Source organism: Protopterus annectens, chromosome 5.part1 (assembly GCF_019279795.1).
Source record: "Protopterus annectens isolate FY-2018-M chromosome 5.part1, PAN1.0, whole genome shotgun sequence".
Taxonomy (NCBI): Eukaryota; Metazoa; Chordata; order Ceratodontiformes; family Protopteridae; genus Protopterus; species Protopterus annectens.
Genome location: NC_056736.1, coordinates 30,987,704 through 31,001,828, shown reverse-complemented (window position 1 = coordinate 31,001,828; position 14,125 = coordinate 30,987,704).

Genomic DNA, 14,125 nt, shown 5'->3' with positions numbered 1-14,125 from the left:
AGACATACATTTAGACATACATTTAGTCAGGATATTCTGATTCACTTTTTAATTTTTTTTTATTATATTTATTTTTTTGTTGATTTGTACCATGTGTTGGGTTTAATTGGAAACTGATGAAAAAATTGGTTGATGAATAGTTGTCAACCTATAGTTTTTTTAAGGTGTGGCAGTAGCAGAAGTTGTTTTTATTAGTTTTTGTTAATAGTTTTTGTTAATAGAACACCACTTGTACCGGTCAGGGTGCTAGCATGAGAGATACGTCCCGAGTACAGCAGCAGGAGTTCCAGTCCAGTGGGACCTGCTCAAGCCTGGAACAAAAGGTGAGTGTTCCTGAAGAAAAAAATAATCTAAAGTAAACATTAAAAACAGATTAATTTGGGACCAGTACTTCCTAAGTAGAGGCAGTTATCATGTCCGAACTACTGACATGCAACTAACTTTGCTGCATTTATTGAAACGCATTAGGCCAGGTTCTATAAAGTTCATGGAATCCAGTGCATTAGACCAATATGTTGTGGATATCCATGTAAAATGTAAATATGCCACAATGAACTCAGAATATCGCAGCCTACAACAGCACACTGTATATCACTTGGATGTACTCTGTAGGTAATGAAAACGTTGGTCAAATATACATTAACAAAGCTATGCAAAGGATCTCGAAATCTAAGTAGCCTGACATTTGTAAATACATATCTAAAACAGAATTCTCTCCAGTAAGCTTACAGACAACTACAGAATATCTCTGAAAGTCCATTATTATTAAAAGATGCCAGCTACCACTTATGGATGCTGATGGAATTTGCAGATTTTCTAATAAGAAAACTAATAAAGGTGAAAGGCAATCATGGCCAGATCACTACAGCTAACATTAGCTAACAATGGGTACAGGACATGTGAGGGAACAGAGGTAACACACACCCAAGTATACTGATAGAAAAGCAGATGTGCAGTATGGGTGAAGAAGAGGGACACACAAGAGGTATGTTGGAGTACGAAAATCTCAGGGAAAGTCAGACAGGCATGGGACTTTTTTTTTTTTGTGGGAATAGACCCTGTTTTTTAATATGTATGTATGTATGTATTTAATTATTTAAATCAAAAGCCTCATCCAAAGCCTTATTTAAAGACCTCATCAGGCAACATCTCAAGCAAAAGTTGGCAGTGCCATGATTGCTCCCCAGGCTAGTGAAAGTTGATAACATATACATACTAAATCTAGAGCACTTGAAAATAGTTTTCAATCTTACTCACAAACACTGGCTAATCTACAATGTATGTACTGTACCTGTGTACTATGTATGTATTCTACCTATGTTCCAAATTTCAGCTGTACACCACAAATCGATTAATTACCTTTATTTTTAAAATTAATATTTTTTTGTTTGTTCTCTCCACTGTAACTGTTTATGTGCAGCATACCACTGTAAAAAACATGTCTCTTGTAATTTGTTTGTATACTGATCATGTCTAAATAACTAAAAGTGTCTGTAATTTTTCTTTGTGGAGCTTTTCTCCCTGGGCCTCTGCTGAAAAAGGGCCTTTACGGCTCAGTCAGATACCCCCAGTTAACAAATGTAAAATAAATAAAAATGTATTTATTTAGTTTGAGAATAGAAGGAAAGGTAAGGATAGGGAAAGAGGAGGTGAAGGCCATCACAGCAGATTTGCCCAAAGTACAAATATCACAACACGTGACAGACAAAGGTTGGAAAAAAAGTAAGGACAGGTAAGTTACACATACAGAAGACTGCACAACATGGGCAATGAAAAGTTTTCAAACAAGGTGAGGATGCATATTAGCATGGTGAAATAAAGAAAACATATCTACCCATGCACTATCATGTTATGACATTTTGCAAACTGTCGCAGCCATACCTGGATGTGTATGACCAATGGTAGATGTGTGTTGTAGAATAATAAATAGGGATCACAGTACACTTTGGATAAATAAACAAATATCCACATTGTCTGTCAGCAGTGCAAGTGAAAGCCAAGCAACATCACAGATGAGCAAATGTAGATGTTGGAATGCTAGATAATTCTAGCAGAGAACAGAACAGAACCTTAAACCAGGCATGTGAAAGGCAATCAACCAAGTACAATGACAAACAGCAGAACTGCAGCAAAGCAGCAAACTGGATTCTACATATATGATGAGTTGTACACAACATAAACAGATGTGTAATGGAATCTATATAAGTGACAAACATATGCCATGTCAAAGGCAACACACTGTTAGTGGCTTAACTGGAACATATATGAAGGAAATGTCAATATAAATACATACACCAATGACATGCAAGAATAATATATGTTTACAAATCTAAAGGTACAGCTGTATAAAAAATATCAGGTTGTGCACATACATTTCAACAATGTACGATGGTTAACACACAAGTATAATGAGAACAAGGATGTATTGAAAGCATTTGCCAACTAATTGTGTGCATATGTCCTGCATCTGTATAATGTCCATAGATTTGGCACAAGGTGGCCTTCCAAACAAACTAATGGATGATAATAGGCAAAAATTGCAACAAAGTCAAACATATCTGCAAAACATTATCTATGTTCATGTCGGAGCTTTCCTCCCCAAGCCTCCATTGAAAATGGGGTATTTTAGTCCCAGTGGACTTTCCCAGTAAACAAATGCAATAAAATACATAAATAAATAAAATACAAATATTACATAACTATAAAGCTAGAAGGGAGATAGATAGCACGGGCCCACATTAAAGTAGAAAATGATAAAGCAGGATAACAAGGTAAAGTTACACACTGGAAATTCATATGTACACCACATAGGGTGCTGTTGAAGCTAACCCAAAATATATGTAAGCAAATGGCAAATGTATGTCAAATCCACCTTTACTAGCCATTCTCTAGATAATGCACCCATCTTAGTCAAACACCACACTAAAATTCTAGGGGTCATAATTGACGACCAACTGAAATTCAATTTGTATGTCAACAACTGTATTAAAAAAAAACATCAAAAACTCCACATGCTATACAGAAACAAAAAATACCTATCCAACAAGGCCAAGGTTTTCCTCTCGCACACCTACCTCCTACCAAGCCTATTGTACAGCTCTCAGATCCTCTCTAACCTCCAAACAACCCTCCTAACTAAGCTAGAAAATACCTATAACAAACTGGCCAGATTTACTGCTAATCAAACCTACAGATCCCACCACTGTCTCTCTTTAAAATCCTTAAACTGGCTGGAACTACCCCACCTGCATTCTCCTCTCTCAGCTCCAGATTATCCACTCTCTCCTTTACCAACCTTCTTTCTGTCCTAGCTTGACTCCTCTTATTTCCTCATACATCCCTTCAAGGTCCCTCCGGAGTTCAGACCAAAACCTACTACACATCTATAAACCCAAGAGCAAAATTGGTCAAAATCTCTATAGCTATCACCCTACCATCTCATGGAACAAGCTTTCACAGGAGAGTCAATCTCTTAAACAACCAAAACTATTCAAATCAGCTGCAAAGACTTCCTAAAAAGCCACTGGATATTTTATTGTACTCACCCCCCCCCCTTAAACTGTCATCCTTTCTTATCTTTATTTCTCTGTCAGCCTTCAACTGTTTTTTCTTTACTTTTACAGCCATCTATCTTCCTCCCTTAACTTAATTATTCTCTCTTGCTCCCTCTTAATACACCCTTACTAATATACCGCCTGCATATCTTCTCTTATTACAACTACCTGGCTGCATCTACAACCATAGCCTCATGTTTTTCTCAATGTTAATATATTTCTAAATGTAATATAAACTCAATCACCCTAAGTGTTTTCTACGATTGCATTTTTTTCTCTAATTAGAACTTTAGATTTCCTTTTGGGTATTTTTAGCTCAAGCATTGTTAAGTCGTTTGTTTACATACTTTTGTGCAAAATTTTAAATGTAAATATTGTGGAGCTTTTTTCCCCGGGCCTCCACTGAAAAGGGCTATCAGCTCAGCAGGACAAACCCGGTCAACAAATGTAAAATAAATAAATAAAATAAAAAGTGTCACATGGGCAGACTGTGTTGATGGCATCCAAAAAAATGGGCATATATAAATGACACATATGCATCTTGAGCAATCATGTAAAATCAACAGACACAGATAAGCAGGATAAGATTTTCCATCACATGCATATATACTGTCATGCCAATATGGAATAACAACGACAGTTATATGTCATGGACCCTGTTCGTTACTGAGCAGAGGGCAGTTCTGTGAGCATCATTAGAGCACATCAACATTAAGTCAGTGAATGTTGACATGTCAAAGGTACAATGGTGTTTCAGCATGCACTAGGCTATATGCAGAGAGTATTTAATGCGTGCACCATGTGCTGAAAGGTATGAATTTATGTGAACAATGAATGGATGTTGAAATGTAACATAAACCAAACATGGTAGACTATACTGTAACTGAATAAATTGTTGTTACCACGTTGTATACATGAATGTTAAATTGGAAGGCTAAATATTCAGTAAAGGAGAGCTGTCCATATGTGTGTCATACCATTATATGACCTAATATAGCATCAGTATTGCCAACACATGCCACACAACTTGACACCATGCCAGTGGGACAGCATGATAACTGTCATTCAAAGCACATGAGCAAAGATATGTCCTTCTGTTGCACATAAATGATATGGCAATACACAGATACTGTTAGACTATGGCCAACATGTCTTGGCTGTGACTTTCTGTTCCTAACACATATGTTTGCAGTGTAATTGTTGCAGCAGTAGCTGCATGTTAACTGCCACAATGCACGGACAGCTGAATGTGGAAGGAAAATGTAATGTGTTGTGTGTCATGCACATGTTGAAACATAATTAAATGTCAAACGTTGATATCTACATTTTATAATTTCACCTGTAACACGTAAGCATGGCAGCTGAATGGCATAAATGCATGCATAACATTGCATATACAGTCCAATCACATGGCAAACAGTATGGTGGCAGTATTACACAACTTTAGCAGACAGGCAATGCTTATGGACTTGAGGGACTGCCCTGATGGGGATGATCATCGTAAACGATCTCTAGAGCTATGTCCATTGAATGAGTCATGCATAGCAAGTGAAATATCCTGAAAAAGATTCCCCATTATGTACCTCATCTGTGTACAAAATACATCGGTTGCCTCCACCTGGATCTATACCCGATAATCATCTGACTGTTGTTCCTGGCATCGTCTCCTCTGGGATGCAGCAGGGATAATAGCACATACACAGGTCCAGCTTCCTTGTCATCATCCTCATCATGATGATTGTCATTATCTGAAGACTCCAGCAATGGCCTGTCATGTACTTGTGGTCTATGTCTGATTGGTGATGGTCCTTGGGTCCCATACTCTGTCAAGATGAATTACAATACATTAACGAAATTACATATGCATGCCTGATTCTATCTGTCTACATAACATACTGACTGTGACACAATGAACAGGCAAAAAACAGTCCTCAATAAATGTTAAAATATGTTATTAACATAGTTCACTGTACTACCATATGCAATGCATATCAGTGATGAAAATCATAGCAAAGAAAAGCAAATGTCTATCAATCCGCACATTCTGATGAGGATCATAGCTGACATAGACTAACACTGATGTGCACATCTGCAATCTAAGATACATTAACATCCTCTCCATGTGTGAGTTCTGTATATCAGAATATGAGAATGAAGGTGTATTAGGTGTATTATTGAAGGTCTCATTTAAAACACAGTTCAAGATGAAATGGCACAAACATTCACAAGAAGCATAATTATAATCAACAGAATTACTGCTAGTGAATGGATCCTCACGCACACAACGTCTTCTCTATGACACATTATCTATACTTATGGAAATGTCCAATAACAGAACATGTCAGGGACACTGCATCCATCTCACAATGTAAGAGCTTAATATAGATTCTGCAATGGCATGCACAACACAGCTTACTAATGGAAATCATGACATGACCTGAATAGTTCCTTCTTGGCCAACATTAAGAGTGGTAAGCATATGCAAAGCAAGTACACATAACATATCCTAACATTTGAAGGGAAACATGCCCTGACACTGTCTCATGCAACATTCCCATAACTGTAATTTGACAAAAGAAAATTTTGAAAATGACAACATAACATTAGCATTGGGATGTCTGCCTCAGTAAACTGTCCAACTGATTGTCTGACAGGATATCACTATTTCCATTATTTTTCCCTTACATGTGTGCCCTGAGCAGTTATTTCTGTGAGTAAATGTAAAATGTAGTCCATATGTCTGTGCTTGTAATAAGTCATATGAGCAGTCACCAATTATCACTGTCACTGTTATAATGAATACAAAGTGAGATGACAATAATGTGGAAGCCATATGACAAATGGTTGATCCAGGCACCATGGTCATTGCATGACCCCAGATCAATTTAAGGAATACAGTAATATAAATAGTAATCATGGTCAATAGTGAACACAGTCACAGCCTGTGACACATGAGAATGTAATATATGTTGGACAGACATTATTGTCTGTTTACAACTGTATGCATGACCTACCAACCTTTACTAGCAATCACTACCCTGCAAACTGCAAACATCATGAAGCTGCTTGCTGATTATGAAATGGTGCAAAAAATGCCTATGTGCACAAGTATCACTAAGCACAGGATACAAGCATGTTTTAAACAAACCATCAAAGGTATTGTAGGCAGATGTGATACAATGTTGAACTTAAAGGTATGCCACACAGTCTGCCAATGACAGTGTGAACACTGATACAGGAGAAACCAATTCAGTATGTGAATAGGCAGGCTATGCACAACAGATTGGTTACTGAGAATCACATCAACACATACAAGTATGCCAAAACTTGCATACTAAAGAGTAGGCCAGGCATTATTGAGTTGTATGTCTGGTAGTTGGCTTATAGAATTAAGGAGCTGTTGATGAGCTGTTTATTGTGGTCCACTGTTGCATTGTTTGATTCCCATACTTTCCATTGGCTAACTGCGGCAATAGTAGCAAATCATTTAACCAGACACTGCTCCTGGGCTGAGTCTGAAAAGGTGCATGGAGATCAGTGCTCTACCCTGGAAAACAAACATAAACAAACAAATGCGAAACATCCACCTCAAAATATGTGTGACACATGCACATAACTGACTACCATTTAGGTGATGGCCTACATTTCAAAAACTTATCTTTAGAAAAATTTAAATGAGAGCTGTAAGCACAGATACAAGCCTGTTACAAAGATCAGATACATTTTTTAACAAAACAGATAAAGTCAGCAGCATACCTCCCTCCCTCCACTGCACCTCCAGAGTGCATCCACTTGTTACACAGGCCATGGTTATGGGTCTTGTCCTGGGCACGTGCAAAAAGAAAAGAGCAACTATGAATGATGTATTCATCAAATAACAGTGCTATGCATTGCTCAGATCAGGTTCTAAAAAACATTGTTGTTGAAGCACAGCACAGAATCATAATATACATTTTGCAGTGTTACACATGCAGTCCTTTATAATTTTGGAGCAGAACAAAACACAGAGTAGAGGACCTGAGTTTCAAACCTGCAAATCTTAGCTACATTCACACTCTAGCCCTGACACCCACCTACCTAGTTAATGCATCTTGCCTGAAATCATATGGTGGAATGCAGTGAAAAGACGTGGGGTTATGAATATGTAGGGATGGGTTCTAATATGGTTCACAACTTAGAATTTACAAAATGACCAATGTGCTAGGCATTTAGGTAACTCAGTTGCAAGAATAAATTCATGTCAGCACAGTGGTCACAACCAAATAACAAATAAAAACCTTCATCCTTCAGAGAGTGGGACAGTGTCATGTATCAAATATCTTATGTTAACAGGCAATTGCAAGGTGCTGTACATCAGGGACACAATCTGCTTTTGGCAGAAATATAGCGGTCTGTTCTAAGCTTTGCACAAAACACTATTTACATAGATATCATTCACAGAACATTAAGGATTACATAGATATTTGCAGATATTCTGTGAAGAAATGAATTATGTGTAAGCATACACAAAATAACCAATGATATCAATAAGCAGGTATGCAAAGCAGAATTTTTGACAATGTATGAAAGACACAGTGATAAGAAGATAATGACATGCTTTCCCTATGTGGAGTTGAACCCACAGCATGCCAACCTGTTTCTTGACAGGCTGAGCTAATAGCCAGAACATGCTTCTTCTGAACAAATGGTTACTTTATGTGTGTATGTGTGTGTGTGTGTGTGTGTGTGTGTGTGTGTGTGTGTGTGTGTGTGTGTGTGTGTGTGTGTGTGTGTGTGTGTATCTGTATTCATGCAGATAGTGGATGAATACATTAACAACAGACACATCACCACTATAGGCCATTATGAGGTAACAAATAAGAGCTGTCAACACATATTACACATAAAAAAATATGTGTAGGCAACTGGGCAGCCATTCCTTTTGACTAAAAGAAATGAGACGATGATAAGAATGTTCAGTTTATTAAGGGAAATGGAGTAAAGAAGTTATGTATAAGTTAATATTTACACATAGACAAGTAGACTTGGAGATACTGTCATAGTATTACAAATAACTATGAAATGCATAGTCATCAGTAGCCAAATTGCTATAGGCATCATTGATACATGGCTATAGTGGATATGTGAAATCTTGACATTATATTTTGGAAAACAGATGTATAGCTACAATATTTAATATTACATACATTATTACATAAATAAACCACATGTGAATAGAACTCACAGTTATATGGAAAGTAGTCCCTTCATCCTCTTGATTATCTAGATGAGTTAATTGTCAGAACAGGAAAGTAATGGTTTTGAAAGGCATGCATGTGATATATTTGGGATGCAACTAAAGCTCTGATTCCATAGAAATGCACAGGTGTGTGTAGTATTGTGAAACTTACTGTAGACATCCACTGGCTGTTGATGCACTTCCATAACCATCTGACTAAGATCCTCTGTGCCCCTCTGATGCAGGCCATTGTAGCACTGGTGAACCTGCACTCCAGTCATGTAGAACCCTGTACATAGTTGATGTTCCCTCACAATCTGGTTCCGAATGTCGATAATCACAAAGTGATCTGGATCTCACACGATGCTCCATTCCAGTGTAGATGGTCAACATCTGGATTGTCTCCTCCACAGTTCAGTTGGGCACCCAGACATGTTGAAGCCTCCTGGAAGTAGCCATCTTGAAAATTCTGATAATCCAATGAAGTAAAACACAGATCTGAAAATTGCTCACTGAAGTCCTCCTCAATTTCCAGGTAGCAATGGTCTGATCTGTAAATGTATCAAAATCAATATTAAAAAGTGATACTTATATCATGTTATCAGATCATTGGAAGATAATGGGCATGTGCTACACATGTCCCTGTCTAATGATACCTATTGGTTACTTTCATAGACCACCTTCCAGTTACATCGAGCTATTGGTTAATGAACTAAATTTCGATAACTTACACTGAACATGTGCAAACGGAATTCCAAAAACATGAATTTTAATGAACCTCATTAATTATGTATGGAACAAATGGTACTTAAAAGATGTATGCGCATAACTGCTCTTACTTTTTTTTTCCTCAAATATTTTTTTTTATTTTCAATTAAAATAACACTTGCATAATTTTTTTAAATACCATTTTAAACAACTATATACAATATTTACAATAGCCTGACTTTCAATTATATACACTGTATGTAATTAAATATAGAATTAACAGATCAGTAATCAGAGATACAATACTGATTATTGCAAAGTGTCCAACAAAGATATAACTTTTTTCCAATGATTATTTACCAATAGGCTGGGATAGATTCATAGTTTTTTGATTTTTATTTCCATCGATGCAGTTGTCTTCAGTAAAGTGTAGAATTCTTCGAAGGTCGGGGGTGTATTTGAATGCCATCTTCTGGTTATGCATTTCCTAGATATAGCAAGTATTGTCCATAACAAATATATATTTGTCTTATTCAGGTAGGGACCTTCATTTACATTTAGTATAATCAATACTTTAGTTAAGGTAAAGGATTCATTAAATAAATCTTGTAAAAAATGGTTGATTCCATTCCAGTATGATTAATTTTATTACATTCATAAAAAATATGAATACAGTCTGCTTTATTTAACTTTTCACATATCCAGCAAAAACTATTTGTAGTAGTACTGATCTTTTTCATTATATCTGGTGTTAAAAATTCTCTATGTAAGTGTTTCCAGTTAAATATTTTCCAGTACTGTGTGTTAGAGGTGTAATTAACTGTTAACTGCAATGACTGACCTTTTTGTTAAGAACTGCCAGTAAGATGGTTTGGGAATTGTTTTATATGTAATTAACGCTTTATATAGATTTGAAATGGAATTTTTCTTTTCACAACTATTATATATAAATTCATATAGAAAACCTATTATATTTGGAATATGTTTAATTGAGGAATTATTAATTAATCTGCATAAATCTTGAGTGTACATTAGAATTCTTTGTAAGATTAACCAGTCCTGTGTTGGAATATTGTAAGCAGTTTTTATCATATGTATATCTAAAACATTTAAATCCAAAAGGAAAAAAGCAAAAACCACAAAAAATAACAGCTCTGCAACACAGGACCCAGAAGGAAGGTTGACAATGTGCAATTCGCCTCTTTAAAACACGTAGACTGCTCAGTCTTATTTAAGACTTTTATTGTAGAAAATACAAAAAAACAAAGAATCTTTCCACCAAGCGCTTTCACTCGGATAAATCCGAGCTTTATCAAGGAAATGGTGAGCCTGTGATTTAAACCTTTAAGTACCTTTCTCCGTTAAATCACATGACTCCTTAAATAATTATCTCCTTTGTTGCTTATTAAATGAGAAAAGGTAGACACAAAGTAATCTAAAAATATAATCTCTTATGTTAAGTTACAACTTCTTCAAAATACATACGTACCATGTTTAAAATTTTGCACACCATCCTCATATGGAATGACTTTTTCCAAAAATACTTGACCAGTAAAGTTCTAATGTCTTAATAGATTTAAAAATTAAGTTACAAGACAAATAAAACAAATAAATAAAATGCTGTGTGTGCATGAAATTCCTTATAAAAATCTTAAAAATCACTGTTTAATCTGTAATATTGCTTTCTAATAAAATAAATAATATTGGTGTCCCAATAAAATAAATACACCATTCTGAAGTGTGACTTAATTACTCGTAACTTCCTATATAATAAATCTGTTACTTGAATAGCTAAAAAACTGTCAATTAAAAAATGTCAAAAAATCAAAGTTACCTAAGAAAAATGTGATGAATAATCTAATTTCTTTACCTCCTAAAGACGGGCATGTCTCAATTTCAAAACACTACTGATATTGAGGCTATTATTCAAGCCGGGAAACCTGGTGGAATCCAGTTTAAGTTGCCAAAATAACTCCTGGTATTCCAACCTGATTTCCCAACTACCCCCACGAGCGTCCAAAGTTGTTTGTTCTAAAACTACAAATTTTATAAGCATATCTTTACAAATCAAAGAGTGTTTGTAAAAAGCATTACTCTCCTTACAATTAGTGATGCCATTAAAATGTTCGTACACTCTTCTAAAAATTCTTTTGGTTTTGCCCACATAAAAACTTTGGCAAGTCATGCAATACCCTAGGTATACTACTCCTTTCACCCTGCAATTAAAATATCTCATAGAGGTTTATCTAAACTTACTTGGAGGAAGATATAATGAACTTTGGTTTAACATGGCATGGCATTGCTTACAGTTCCCACATGCATATGTGCCAAGTTTCCTCTTTGTAATATCCTGTTTAGCCTCCTGCTTAACTTCTAGGAGTTCATTTAAGTTCATGTCCCTTTTCCTAACAAAATGTGGAATTAAGTAGATGTGAACATTAATATCATCCTGCAGCCTAAGAATAGGCCAGTATTTACAAATGATTTGTTCAACTTTGTCCGAGTTAGTGGAAAAAGTATGTACAAAACTATTTTTTACCTGAGGGATGTCTACTTGTTGGTTGTGTTGTAACTCAGTTAATCCTGTGCCTAATAAGGGGGCATATCTAGTTTCTCTATTCTGAGTGCCCTCCAGCGCTAAACTCTCAATTAGGTATTCAGGATACTCCTTTTCCATGAAAACCTTCTTCAAAATCCTAACTTCTAAAACATTTAATTTATTTACACATTGAAACCAGCATAAGAATCCATTTTGTTCCCAGGAGGTTATTGTTTCCCTATATATTTTGTGAGGAAAGTTTTAGATCTATGTTTGCATTGATAAGTTTCCTAAAGGAATTGATGTAATGATTAATCAGTGTTGTTTTAGAAGGTTTTCTTATATTATATTGTATAATTATGCATATTATGTACCAGGGTTTGTTTGATTTGTCTACTATTACATTTTTTTTTAACAGGTTAAATTCATTTGTTAATATAGCCATTGTTAATTCTTTCCAGTTGCCAAAATAATTTGGGTTTATCCAGTCTATTGTAGTTTTAAGCACATATGCTTTTATAGATGTTTCTATTTCTGGGAAGTTCAATCATCCTTGTTTCCAGGGTCATGTGGAAACTAATGTGATGAGTTGGAGCTACTTTATTCTTTTTGGGATACCATAAACATTTTTATTAAACATGAGTTTATTTCTTTAAGAATGCATCTTTCAGGAATTAACTGTATTGCTAATGCTACATATAGTATTTTTGGCAATAAGACCATTTTAATAATTGCAGTCTGTCTTCAAAAGTTAATATAATTTTGTTCCACTTTTCTATATATGTATATATATATATATATATATATATATATATATACATACATATATATATATATATTGTTTCAATAAGGTTTTAATAATTTATTAATATTGTTTTGTTTATATTTTTGTATAACACTATTCCTAAATAATTTAGCATAAGGTCTTGTTTTCCTATAATGGATTTACCTGGAACTTGTATTTCTTTTTTCTTATTTTAAAATAGAAATTTTGATTTTGATCTATTAAAATGTAGACCTGAAATCTTATAAAATTTCTCCCTTACTTCTTTTAGCTCTTCTAATGACTCTCTGGAGTTTGATAGGGTTAATAAAATATCATCAGCAAAAAGCATTATTTCAGATATGTACTGGTCATAGACATTTATTCCTTTTATTCTTGGATTATTGTGTATTATTTCTGCAAGTATTTCTATAGCCAAAGCAAATAAAATAGGAGAAAGGGGGCATCCTTGTTTAGTACCTTCCGTTATATGAATAGATTCTGAGGTGAAAGGACCTAATGTAATGTAGGCTAAGTTATTAATATATATGTTTTTTAGTAATAAGATGAAGGGAAGAGGAAATTCAAATAATGCTAAAGTTTTAAATAGATATTCCCAGTTGAGGGAGTCAAAGGCTTTTTTCTATGTCTAATCTGATTACAAGTGTTTCTCTATCTTCTTTATTCACATAATCTATAAGAGTAAGTATCCTTTTAATATTATCATGTGTGTGCCTGTTACATAAAAATCCAGTTTGATCATTATTAATTGTCTTTGAAAGTGGGATTTTCATTCTGTTAGCTAGGATTGACATGAATATTTTGTAATCATTATTCAGTAATGATATAGGTCTGTATGAAGTGCAAAGCTCTGACGGATTATTATCTTTTAGAATTGGTGTTATGAGATAATATTTCCATGAGGGTGGTATTTTTGCTTCTGACTGGACTTCTAGCAAAGTTTTATGAAAAAGGGAGATTACTGTTGAAGGGAAGAGTTTGTACATTTCCGTAATTATACCATATATCCCTGGAGCTTTGTTAGATTTACTTTCTTTTATCTTGTGAACATTTTTTTTGTAGAATATAGGTTTTTGTAGGTCTAGTTTTAAGCTTTTCGAAATTTTTTTATATTGATTAGGTTTGTATCTATGTTTATTTGGTTGATATCTAAATCTTCTTTTTTGAAGTGTTCCGTATAATGGAACCAAAATGCTTCATGGATGTCTCCTATATCTGATACTTTTTTCCCTTTCTTTTCATGATATATACTACTAATGTTATTTGCTTTAGACTGTATTTTAATTCTTGTAGATAAGTTATGTAGATATCTGGGGGACATG